This window comes from Seriola aureovittata, chromosome 3, assembly GCF_021018895.1.
Source record: "Seriola aureovittata isolate HTS-2021-v1 ecotype China chromosome 3, ASM2101889v1, whole genome shotgun sequence".
In the NCBI taxonomy this organism is placed as follows: domain Eukaryota; kingdom Metazoa; phylum Chordata; class Actinopteri; order Carangiformes; family Carangidae; genus Seriola; species Seriola aureovittata.
Window position 1 is genome coordinate 5912673 of NC_079366.1, and position 13669 is coordinate 5926341.

Below are 13669 nucleotides of genomic sequence, written 5' to 3' on the forward strand. Positions count from 1 at the left end.
TTACTACGATGTCATTTTTGGGTGGGCATTTGTATTATTTGGGTGGGCAACAACAAAAATGTTGCTTTTATTAACTTTTCCTTGTATGATGAACTAGGATAGTTCTGTCTTGGATAGAACGATGTCTAGGCCCAATATGATTAGCAGAAGGTTGCCACCTTTCATGCAGAAAAATAAAACGCCCCCTCCTGCAGCAATACCTCCACTTTTGATTCCAGTGCTCCATCTTTAGATTTTCGTATCGTAAGTCTTTGTGACTTCTGTCTGTGTCTGCACACGACCCTTCAGTCTCATGTCCTTTTAAGTGTATTTTTTGGGCGTTTACCTATGCTAATTATGGCCAACTGGCACACACTTTCAATTTACGAGGAGATTGGCATTCATCAATCTAAGAACACAGATGCGCACAATTCTGCAGTTTAAGAACACATCTGACGTAGAGTTTTCTTAAAAACTTTCTTAAGAATAACTTAAGAAAGAATTTAAGAAAATACTTATGAAGATATTGGTGAATGAGGCCCAATGTTTTTTAGAAATAAGTGATATGTAGATAGCTTTCAAGTTAGAAAACTCCAAAATAAATTCTACTTCAGTCAATGTTGAAAAATGAACTCATCTTTTTGTCACAAGTTAACAGGCTTCTCTAGAGGTCATTTTGTCATAGCTTAGTACAATAAGCCAACATCAGAGTGTGACAGAGAGACCATGAAAAAAAATGCCCACCCCAGCACACCCGTAGTGTTCATGGAGCCCTGTTATTTCTTTACAGTTGAAAAGAAAACTCAATTCAGAAGCAATGACTTTACCAGTCCATTATACTTCTGAACTGTACAAAAACCGGAAGCAAAATTTGGATCGACAAGCGGATGATCATGGGAGGAATCAGTGGCACAGAATTCAGTCTGGCTTGTCCTTGGGCAAATAACACTCTGCATACGAGTTCGAATTAAGCCAGAGGTGGGTGTATGATAAGCACAGTCACCATACAACCTCCTCTGTGGGTGTATGATGACCTATATTTCCACATCATGGTAGAAAAAAGCACAACTTTATTTAATGACATTATCACGTAAGTGGGGGTAAACATATTATTTCTTCAGATGCCAAATAAACTGCCTTGAATGGGCGCGTGTTCAGAAAGCAGGAATGATGGCAACAGTCCATCTGGGTGTGCTTGAGAGCCTCTACAGTTCCAGCATGCACAAGTTTTGCAAGACTGCCTGTGAGGGAGTGAGGGACACACTGGAGAGGAAAACAAGTTCACTCTGTGTCCCTCTGTTCTGTGTACTGCAGCATTTGGTTTCTAGCTGCTGGGAAGCTGCTGCTCGTACCGCTCACATTTCAATTTCATTTCAGTCTGTAGATCATTATTACATCATTACATCATTTATCATGCTTTGTTTTTATTGCACACATGACAGGCAGCTACCAGAAAAATAAGACAGGTACTTACATGCTATAGAATCCTATTTTTTAGAGAAATACTAAGCCAGCATGTTCAGATTTATCTGCATTTCTGAAACCAGGATATGAGGTTTACATGGTGGGAACACAGTTATAGTACTAAGGCCTTTCTTACAACATACATGTTTAAATTTTAGGTGACAATGACAGGTGTAACCAGTAACATGTTTGTGGTGAAATAAACTTGTTGTAGTTCAATTGCACAATATATAAAATGCCTTGGATAGGTGGAGTCAAAAAAAGGACTGGCGGCTCTTTTCCTTCATGGTATTCCAGAGGGAAATACAAGACAGCGTGTACTATAGCAGGGCCTTAACATAGCCACTCCAACATGAACGCAGCTATTATACTATACTGTATTTGAAGTAGGGTTAGGTAACGTTTGAATTTTTACGAGTTATTATTATTCTTTTAAGCATTAATTGAACATTCACAAAGTAAATAGTATTTACTGTTTGGTAGTATTTATTTACTACGATAAAAATGTATGATCCACAGCATTAAAAAATATATTAAATAATACACAAAGATCAATCTAGAGCAGTTAGAGTTCTGGGGCTATATTACAGATACTAAATATTTAAATTTCCCAAAAAGAACATCTTTGGATTTTTCTACAGCTGATGTTGGATTGGGTATTCAGGATTTCCTAACCTGAGGTAAGATAGAATGAAGTAAGATAAGCTGGGATTCCTAAAGTTAGGAAGGATTTGCTCCTTTAATACCAAATATCTTATACTCTTCTTATCCAAAGACTTAACATAGGAAGTTTCTGTAATATGACCCCCTGGTGACAAACACATGCATCTTTATATGTCCTATATGTCAAGGACATCACACACTATATCCCCACCATCAACAAATAAACACTAAAGCTTTAGTGCTGTAGGAGACGGCATGAGTAATAATTACTTGATCTGTTTAATAGGTGCAAGTGCACCAAAGGACATGGTAAGTGCTAGTTCGGCATGTTGAGGTGTTAAGAGAGGAGGTGCTGTCGGAAGAGATAAGTCTTTGAGAGATTCTTGAAGATAGAAAGGGGCAAGCCTGCTCTGGTAACATTTGTTAGCTTGTTGCACCATCAGAGAGCCACAGACCAGAACATACTGGACTGAGATGGCCTTGTGTGACCGAAAAGGAGCATAAGGGTGTATGATGCAGAGTTCAAATAGATGGGTGCAGACCAAGAAGTCACTGTGTAGGAAGCATTGATAGTAGCATTGATAGTAGCATAGATAGTAGCATAGATAGTAGCCAGTGTAGGTCGATGAGAAGTGAAACAGAAACCTTCTTAAAGGATTGGAGGTTGTGATTGTCCTCTGTGCTCTTCTCAGTGTTGGGTTGCTGCTCTGTGTGGTTTTAATTAGCTGTGGGCAAAGCTCCTGGACTAAAACAGCAGCATTACTATAAACATACAAAAAAAGTGTGTGCTATGGTTAAAGAGCCTTCATGTGTGCACCACCCTGTCTGAGGTGTCATTGTGCTGTTCTTGTTGCTGACACACAAGAGGCCTCAATGTGCATAAACATACAAAAAATAGTTATTTCATTTGTTGATGGATATGCAAAATCCAACTTTTAAGTTTATGGTCTCAGTATCAAAACATGAGTAAATACAAAACACACAAACCTGCTATAAAACTAAACAGCAGTTTCAGTGATGAATTGAAGCCTGAGAGTCAAATGAAATGTTGCTAAACAGTGCGGCCAATGGGACACAGACGACTATGGATCAGGTATGTAAACTGATACAAACAATTTATTTTACTTTCTGATGATCAAGACTAAAACGCTGCCATTGTCTTCCTTCAGGGGTTATTCTTACTTTATAATGTTAGTCACAGTGTTCTTTGTAGTTGTTTTTGTCTGTGTTTCTGTTGGTCTCAAGGCTGAACACTATAACAGTATAGGTGTTAGACTGATGATCAAATGACACTGGCACATGTTGTAGTATTTCAGGCTATTAAAGTTAAAACTGTTCAATGACTTATGCTAGTGGATATTTAGGTGCTAAGGGTGAGTGGTTGTTACAACATCTGCCTCAGGGAAACTATTTCCAACCACTGATAAAGATCACCCTATGGGCATGTGTAGGGGGGCAGCCGGAGGTAACAGAGGTAGATTAGTAGTAATTTATGTATATATTAACTGTCTTCCTTTGAGCGTGCTGAGCTTTAGGTTACACTTGAGGTCGGAGTCAGATGGGAAGGAGGAAGCCAGCAGAGCCAATCAGAAGACGACAAAACGCCCGTGCACATTTCTTTGTTTGTACTTGTATAAATACACTGGATCAGGGAAAGTTAGGTTGTCAGACTGTGGACTGACCAACACTTGTTATTGGTTAGGAAAAGGCACATCTGATCCAGAATTCTGTAATTGTTCATTGCTTGCTGAAAAGATTCACTAAACAATTTGAACTAAATTCTTTGGTGTGGACATTCACTGGTCTTTTGAGTATTTTGAACACTGCACTCACCCTGTGGGGGTGAGAGTTTTTTTCTCTAAACAGCAAAAGCTCCTTCACACACTAATGATCTTGTTTCCCCAACATCACTTTCCAACTGTGGGCCACCAGTCAACAACAAGAACATTATGAAATGTTATGTGGTAGAAGGTTATTGCCTAATGCATGTGTCAACACAGACACAAAGTTAAAGATCTAGATTAATTATTAATATAAAATACAAAATACATATTACACCCTCTTTAATAGGGCACACTTAAATCATTGGTTTTAAGACACATAATCTGTTAAATGGACATCATAAATGTGCAGTCAAAGGGGCTCATTGTGTCAGTCAGTCCATTTTGTGAAAAAAACATCCACCGTGTAGACAAAGGACCACCCCGAGCAGCTTGATGAACAGGTGATAGAAGAGTACAAGTCAGGGCATGGATACAAGAACATGTCAGAGTATGTGAACATCCCCTGGAGCCTTGTTGAATCAGTCATTACGAATTGGAAAGAGGATGGCACAGCGGTAAACCTGCCTAGAACATGTTGTCCTCAACAACTGATTGAGCGTGCAAGGAAGAGGCTGGTGAGGAGGATCACCAATGACAGACCTTTGACAACTCTGAAGATGTTTCAAGCTTCAGAGGCTGAGAGTGGAAGGACTGGGCACACAGTTGGCTGGGTGTCAGCTTTATGGGAGAGTGGCGGTGGCAGGAAGGTTCTCTGGTCCATGTATTTGCCATCAGGCTAAAGGCCATGTTTGGCATAAGGCAGGGGTTTTCAACATCTGACACAGTTAGACCACCCTCAGACAAAATCGAGACAACTGTGCATCTTGGAGCGTTCAACTGGTCTAGGCCATCAAAGTAACAATGTGAAATAATCTGCAGGTATAGTGTAACATGGCCATCTCTGTGTTTTCCCAATAACATGGCACCAGCACGGTCATCTAATGTTTGTTCATTCTAACATGTCATTCAACATTTCATCTCCGTGGTAGTAGAACTTGAAACCACAACAAAGACACAATGAGTGCCATCATGAGTTCTGGCAACGCAACAGTGATGTTTGGTACTAGAGAAGCAGAAATGATGTACTTGGCAGAACTAGCACTGGGGGCATCTTTGTTAGGGCAATTAAAGGGGGAAAACTGAGCATAATATACATTTATATATACTTTAACTCATTAGAATAAATGTATACTGATATCAAACTAACAGTTTATTGGTAAAAGTTTGGGGACAGATGTAATCAAACCGAGAGACATGAAAGAGAATGAAAAATCAAACTTAGTTTTCAGCACATTTTTTAGTAAGTACATCACAACACAAAGACCAAAGACAATACACAACAGACAAGCTAATTACACCAACCAAAAGCAACAGTGTAGTAGCCATGATATTGTTTCTGTGAGGCTGTACTTGGGCAAAGCGGTGCTTTGAGCTGAATGCAAACCTCACCATGATTATCCCAGCGTTTGCCCACTGGGACTAAATGCTGTATACAGCTGAGGCTGACGGGAATGTTTTTTAGTTCTGCAGGTACAGTATGGTGGTAGCCATAAACCACAGAACTGGATAAACTTAAATTTTGGCCAGATGAAGTTGCTAATGGAAAATCAGGGTATATGGGGGTCGATTTCACATCTTTCAACTCTACTCAGCCTGTTAGTGGCTCTGCTCATTCTTTACGTTATGCTTTCCCTTTGGTTTGACACCTGCTAGCTCTGTTACCATATATGGATATGATAACAGGATGCTGCTGAGTCAGGTCTTCGTGTCATAACTTTCAAGTTTATGCTGTCAGCAATCACAATCTCATTTCCTCCATGCCCAGTCTGCTGTCAAACTAAATGTACCAGTAGATATTTCTGCTTTACGTTAACCTGTGTTTTTACCTAAATAGTTCTTTAAAACCTAAAGGGAAACTTCTCTCAGGAGACACAGACTGAAAGGCAAAAGTTGTGAAATGAAGTTGTGTAAACAAGAGGCAAAGCACACCGCAGCTGTAAAAACGTATAGCTCCATGCAATGAGAAAGAGGAAGGTGGCTGGCATGATCGGAGTGAAACCAGACCAAAGAGTAAAACTGCTAAAATATACAAGGGACATAAAGGGTGTAAGAGTGTATATACATTGTTATGTGTTACATGGTGGGGAGGCAGAGTGCAGAGGGACTGCTTCTTCCAGTGAAAGGAAAAGACTTCCGAAAAAGTAAGAGACAAAACACAAATGAGTTCATAAGTTCATAATCTGTTACCAGGAGAGATAAAAACAATCCAGGAACATTTTGTCATAACACAGCACACTACAATCAGAGAGCTGAGCTAATCAGGACAGACAAGCTGTTTATCAGCATGTGTCATCCTCCTCTGCTCTGCCTCACTCAAGGATTTTCATCAAAGGATTTTTATTCAGTTTATTTAATTAATGGGTCTCGTCTACAATAAGCACATAATTTTTATAAGAGGTTTTTGGCACAGAGGAATGCGCTCTTCCTTTAAAGGTTTGACTGACTTCAAGTATTTATAACAAGGTGTGGGTGATACATTACAACCAATCCTTGCTTAAGTGCGCCAGCTCCATGTGACAGGCAACGAACACAAACTTAATATTCAGTCCCCGTTTGTTCCAAATTTGAAGAAATCCCTGAAGGATTTCCTGAGAAAAGGCATTCACAAGATGGGCGGACAATTTGAAAACATTTGCGAGCACAGCGGCATGAAAAAGGGTCCAGTATGCTTGAAATGAACTAGGTTGTACGACATGTCGTCTGATCATGTCTAAAGGCAGAAGTGTTTAATCCTGGTTAAAGCTGGACATCGTAGTTTCAACCTATATTTTCCACAACCTAGCAATAAAAAAGCAAATAACAAAACTCACTGTGTTTATTATGTGACTGTATAAACTGTCCACACTATTCCTGTTGTCCCTGCAGTGGTGAGGTGTCTGTTTGTGTCTGACGTACATCAACTATCAGTGTTCTCTCTGACCTTGAGAGATTCATAGCTGACCCAAGAACCTGAACAACTGGCCACACTTTCCTAGTATTCATATCAAATCATTGCAGAAGAATAGACTTATCAGCAACACAAAACAAGTCATCCATGACATTATGCTGTCTGGGTCACCCTCAGTCAATAATACTTACTAATGTTCTCTTCCTTGTCAATATGGACAGTGGAGGAAGGGCTGGGAGAATGTGGCTAATTTCTTTCCTCTGCTGCAGCTAGCTTGCAGCTTCCTTCACAGAAACTCTGCAGCGGCGCACGACACAAGACAGAGCTGGCTCTGTCTGTGACTCTTTGTCTGTATGTCTGTCGATGGGTGCTCTGGCAGGCAGAACTGATGGGTGCTATGTGCGATAAGCTGCCCAACAATTAATGACAGAGAAGTGGTTTTTGTTGGACTGTGCAGAGAGCAGTCTTAAAGTTTTCCTCAAAGATAAAGAAAGAGGAACAACCAGTACCAACGGGAACACTAGCAGGCAATGTAATTATATGTAATTTGCTACACAAGGCTGCGGCATAGCAGCTAATGGTAACCAGACAACAGGGCAATGTAGGCCAAACATCAACACCATTGATAACTGTCTGAACAAAACGGTGGTATAAACAGGAAACCAGTTGACCTATTTCCAACATCTTTTTTGAAAACAAAGCATAAAGATAGACAAATCTTGAAAATGGAGTCCTGGAGTTTTCCTGGACCAGAACCTTAAGTATACCATATCACTAGATTGAATGAATGATGAACACTGTGGCCAGATAAGCCATCTGAGCTGCTCCTGCCACTGGATTGCAGTATCAATGCCAAGAGCTCAACTCAATGCCGACATGTCATCATACAGTGTAATTCACGAGCAAAACCATTTAACGCCAAACAAAAAAAGTCAAACATACCCTTATTCCTAATCCTAATAATTTACATCAGAGATGCTTTCTCTGTTTCCCAGCTTCTTGATCAGCTGTGCTCTGATTGGTTGTGCTTTGAAAAGGTCAGCAACCATGTTAAAGTTCAAGATCAAGTTTGGACGCAGAACGCAGCAGCCAGGTGTTAAATCCAAGCTGTGCATAACACGCAAGTTAGTTGCTGCAAGGGCCAGCCTCGTGTCTCTCTCTCCACAGGATAATAAAATTGGTGCAAAGCAACTGCTGATGATTATGTGTAGACAGGTTTATTGTGAATTTATTGATTTTATACTGCTGTTATCATTTTCCAGTCTGATGGTGATACCTTGAAAATGACACAATCAAGTTAAATAATTTCTCTAATAATTTTCCTCTAATGTGGTAAATGATGTATAATCCTTTGAGCTTTGATTTCTACTGATGTGCGACCACATGTCAGTCATAAATTAAGCGATTCATTTTACCTTCAAAGTTCAGTGCCACTCCCTAACTATGTAAAACCAGTGTTTCAGCTCAGTTACTGCCCAATGTGATGTTTGTCATCTAAGCAATGTCAAATATTGGTATGTTCTGTCTAGGTTCTGAAACATCGATTTGGAATTGGACATGATGATCATTGGTGCTGGAACACGATGCTTGATCTGGACCGCCATGTACTGCAATTGTGGGAACTGGCTCTTCAATTAATGAAGTTTATGGGTATAAATAACTATCAAATACAGAGTACATAGCTGCAGCAGTAACAGGTCCTCACTCAGCGCCAACCAACAAAGGCAGAATGTGAAATAAATACTTGCCTATGGTCTTCTCTGTATTCACATACACAAAGAAGACATGTACACACACACACAAACACACACACACACACAACTTAACCATAACTACAACCTGCCTAACCCTGGCACTTATCCTAACCAACAAAGACAGGTCTTCACTTGTATAAATGATGAGTAATACCTGAACCACACACACACACACACACACACACTCCTTTGCTACTGTTTCTCTTTGATTGACACATATGATATTTGAAGCCTGCGGACACACTGTGCCAGAACAGTTGTTGTTGTTGTTTCGTTAAATGTTTTTCTTTTTGATGAGGAGAGGGAGGAAGCTCCAAAAAACATTCGGTCTTCTGTGGATCATGAAGCGTTTTGTGCCCACATTGCACAAAAGCTAAAGAGAAACACATGTTTGGCCTTGAGGTGAGACAACAAGGCGTCGAAATCTAGATTTTGATTTAAGTACAATGTTTAGATTGTAATTTTTGTGTACTTTTTTTCACTGTTGTTTTTCATGCATGTTTTTGAGAATGAGAATAGTGAATGAAATATTTCACTTCTCAGCTCATGATGCTTGACAGATGACCCCTTCAGTGGCTGAAAGCCAAATATGTGAAGGAAAGCAGTGTACAGTACGGCCTTAAACGTAACAATTACATATTTTCACCCTATTTAGATTTTAAGCATGTGACACAAAGGTTAACATTACTTTATAATGGCAGCAGCAGCATCTCTGTCAGTCGTGAATACACAGAACCAGCTGGCTCACTCTGTTGTGCCACGAGAGCTCACACACTCACAGTGGAGTGTTTTTCCATGACGTCACTGGTGAGTGAGTGTGTGTGCTATGTGTGCAGTGTATTTCCTCTCTTACATCACAAATGATTGGGTTTTGCATTATGAAAGCCTATAGTAACTTGCAAAATCTTTAAGATCTGACTTGCAGAAAGAGGATGACAGACATAGCCATAATTGATGACCTGTCTTAGAGTGACACCATGTAACACTCAGGGAGGGCAACATAAAATCAAACCTACAAATTGCAGTCAAGTTTTTTCTACAAGTAATATGTAAGAAAGCAGATGTTCAGCGATAAATAGGATGTGAAACAAAGGAAGAAACAGTAATAGTTACTGTGGGAGCAGATTTTAGATCACAAATCACTGATTAAAGAGATTTCCTGTGTCTTCAAACTGCAAGGTGATGTGGGCAACTGTATACCGTAAGACTATTCATACGCTAGCAGTGATGCAAAATAGTCTGTCTGCAGTGACTGTGTGGTGTGGAAACTGATCAGTATAAACTCCTTTCACACACAGAGTAGTGATAAAGAGGAACCACTTACTTCAATGCCATGCAAAGACAAACTGTGGCATGTTTAAACATGCAATGTGGCAAGATCTCATAGAAATTATAGCAAAATTCTATTTAATGTGGGTTTTTACACAAAAAACAGTAATTATATGAAATACCATCACCAAAACACACTAGTATTTAGTCTAATCTGCTCTTCATCTCTATTGTGAATAAATGAAAAGGTAGTGTGCAATTTGGCTAAAAGAGGGTTTAACCTTTTCTTGGCAGCAGTTATCACTTCGCCTAACAGACTGTTTGGTAAATATGATTTGATAATTCAGTCACTATCCTATCTTTTTGAGGCAAGACAATGGCTGAGCTTTCAACTTAAATGTTTGTCTGCCTAAACAGACCTGCAACATTTCTGGTGCTTTATATTTTAGTCAGTCAATGTCATGGCTTACATTTAATTTCATGACTTGAATCATATTTAAATGGTGGTTGTTTCTAGAAAAGAGAACCAGCCCCTAGTAGACAGAACATGTAATGAGACACTTTGCACCAATTCAATTATTCAAGACGAAAGGATCGGCCTAAGTCCAAGATGGGATACAGAGTACAACAACTCATTTAACTCATCATGAACCACGTAGCTCGCATAGGAAGTTGGACTCCACTGAGTACACTGGTACACAGAAGAGAGTTAAAAGGCAGTTTACAAGGACAATGTCTTTCAGCAGCTGTCAACAGGCAGTCAGGTTAGATGAGGCAAACACACACTGTAAAACGGAAAGACAGACAGAATGTTGGCAACATGTTGTGCGATACAGAGCCACAGCCCGGGCCAAGAATAAAGAGAGACTGACTGGAGCAAAGAGAGGGGTGGGGAGATGACTGGTGCTGAGTCAGACAGGAACAAGAACATGGTCTGACATTGAAATAGTCCCTGTCCCCTGAAGCTGCCCCTTATCCCAAACAACAAAAACAGTGAATCCTGTTTTTGTTGTTTGGGATAAGGGACAGCAAAAATCCAGAGAAATTGGATCCAAAAAAAAAAAAAGGCAAAAGTTAGATAGGTACTGGTCCTGACAAGGAAGTGGTTTAGCCAAAGACGATGGGATAGGAAACAGACAGACAGACATTCAGGCAATGGGATTGGGTCTGACTGATGAATGAGGGTGGCATGCAGCATGAATATCTGTGGAAGAACACAGGGAGAACAAACTGACTAAGAGATAGTCGGCGAGCTCAGCAGCTGATAAAAACATGAGTCAAACCGGTCAGACTAGCAGCTAGAGAGTTAATGAACAAAGAAAAACTAATCATGACCTGGTAAACACAAAGTGAAGAAAAGAAGTGGGACACTTCATTATCATTGCTCATGGAGTGAAACATAATAACCAGATCACATTTTGTGGTGTATTAATTTAGTTCTAGCTGCGAGGTGTCTAGAGGTTATCTTTGATACAACTGTTTGATCCCACTGTCTATTTCTCAGGACCTGGATAGTTTATTATTTCATTTTCATTTCATTTGATCATATTACACTGTTCCTAAACCGGAAACAACAGTAGGCCTATATATAAAAAATGATACAACAGATGCAGCTTTGTTTGCAATGTGAGTCTTACAGTCAATCCACCACTTTGGTCCTGACTGAAATATCTCAACAACTGTTGGATTGATTGCCATTAAATTCAGTAGCAGCATTATGGTGAAAATTATATCAGCACCAACATGTTGTTGTGACCATGTTAGCATGCTGATGTTAGCATTTCATGGAACCATTGTAGCCTAAAAGTTAAAACCATTGCATGTTAGCATTGTCATTGTGAGCTTGTCAGAAAGATGCTGTACCACACAGAGCTTTTAGCAAGGATGTCGATTATTACTCTTGTTTATACACAAGAAAACCCCCAAAAACTAAATCATATATCTGTAACTGCCTGATCTTAATAGATTTCAATGAACATAGAGTAGGTAAGTGACAAAGTAGATGGATTACATTGTCTTTAGGTTAAATTGCTTTTCTGACTTTGGCTACGACATAACACTAACTGGGTTAAAGGTTGTTTCTGCGCAGGTGTGTTACAATGGAAAGCAATAGATTATATCTTAACCTATATCTCAAATGTATAACAGCTGTCTTTAGTGGCTTTAAATACAGTATGCCCCCATCTAAGGGTCAGTCACTGAACACTTGAGAACCCAGGGCCACAGTGATGGTAACATGGTTGGTCCTGGGATCTTCACGACACCATCACAACTCATCACAAAGAGACATGTGTGTCAGGGATTCTTTTCTAAATTTACGATGCACGTCTATAAAGTCTTCCTGTTCTAAAATAGATTGACCCATATTTTAGCTCAGCTGCCTTTTTAGGCACTATACAACCCCATCCATCTGTGTCAGGAGCATACGGTGACAACCTCATGCTGACCAAAGGTTAACTCTAGACATGAAATTAAATGTTACTTTCTCTTTGTAGCTTAGATAAAATATTGATTAGCACTACAGGTGAAGAGTAATAATCTACATCCTGGGTTGTTTTGTTGAATGAACTGATCCTGTTTAAGGCCCGCTGAAAACTTTCTGCCCTTCAAGGCTTATGTTACACTAATGGTGGTGCAAATTTAGCTCACTGGGAATACAAAATTATTACATAACTCCAAGAGGCGTATCTGTACAGCACACAGGAGGGAATCGCCTTCTCCACTATTTCTATTATTATTACCATATAGTAATAACAATAATCAAAATAGGGGAATCTGGGAAGATATATAATTGGTGGGGAGTCTGGGGGTCCCACCCCAGAAAAAGATATTCTAATTTTTACACCCCCTAACCTCTTTGAATTAAGTCAAGACACAGCCCCCTGCACTAGTCTAGATTAGTTAGACTGAGGTGCTATGAAAACCAAGAATGCATCAAGAACAGTTTATAACTGGTGGAACAGGACAGGAAGTGATTATTAGAAGAATGGCTATTTCATATTTGAAATTATATTATAAAAACATCATGTGCTGTATCTAAAATGGTAGGTCACAGGCTACTAGACCAAGGTCAAGGTCAAACAACGACAAACAATTGATAAAAAATTAAATTACAACACATTTGGATAATTCAACCTGGTTAAACAATGTTAAACCAGAGGGTTGCTGTTCTCAATACTCACAAGGTCATCTTCAAAGTCTTACAACTGCAACAATTAATGTGCAAACAATCTGGATGAATGAAATGGCTTCACAACAACTACCTAATGCCACCTGTTTATTTTACTCACAGGCTCCAGTGGTAGCTGCTCTCATAGCTCCACTAGTTGCTGTACTTGTAATGGTTTGCAGGAAGGAATAATCATGACTTCAACAGCAGATCATTTAACCTACATTATCTCAGATCAAGGACTATTGTAATGCACACAACCTGTGCTCGGATGTTTAGACTTTGTCCTGTGTGCACAGAAAGTCGATTTAACATAATCATAAGTCTATTTCTTCATGACTGAGTGGATTTGAGGCTTCCTCTGTCTTCAATTATTTTAACCAAAAATGTAGAATTATATCAATAGATTTTAAATTCAAATGCATACTAACCTAAAAACCTGTTACTGGCATCTAAATGAACGTTTCTGAGCGACAGAGACGCAGAGTGCTCGTAACCATAGTAACTCCGTCCCATACCTGTCTGCGTGCGCACGGCGTGAGAGGAGCAGCATGGGACTAAATTACCATAACAGATTTGTGGATATTTCTCACATTACCCC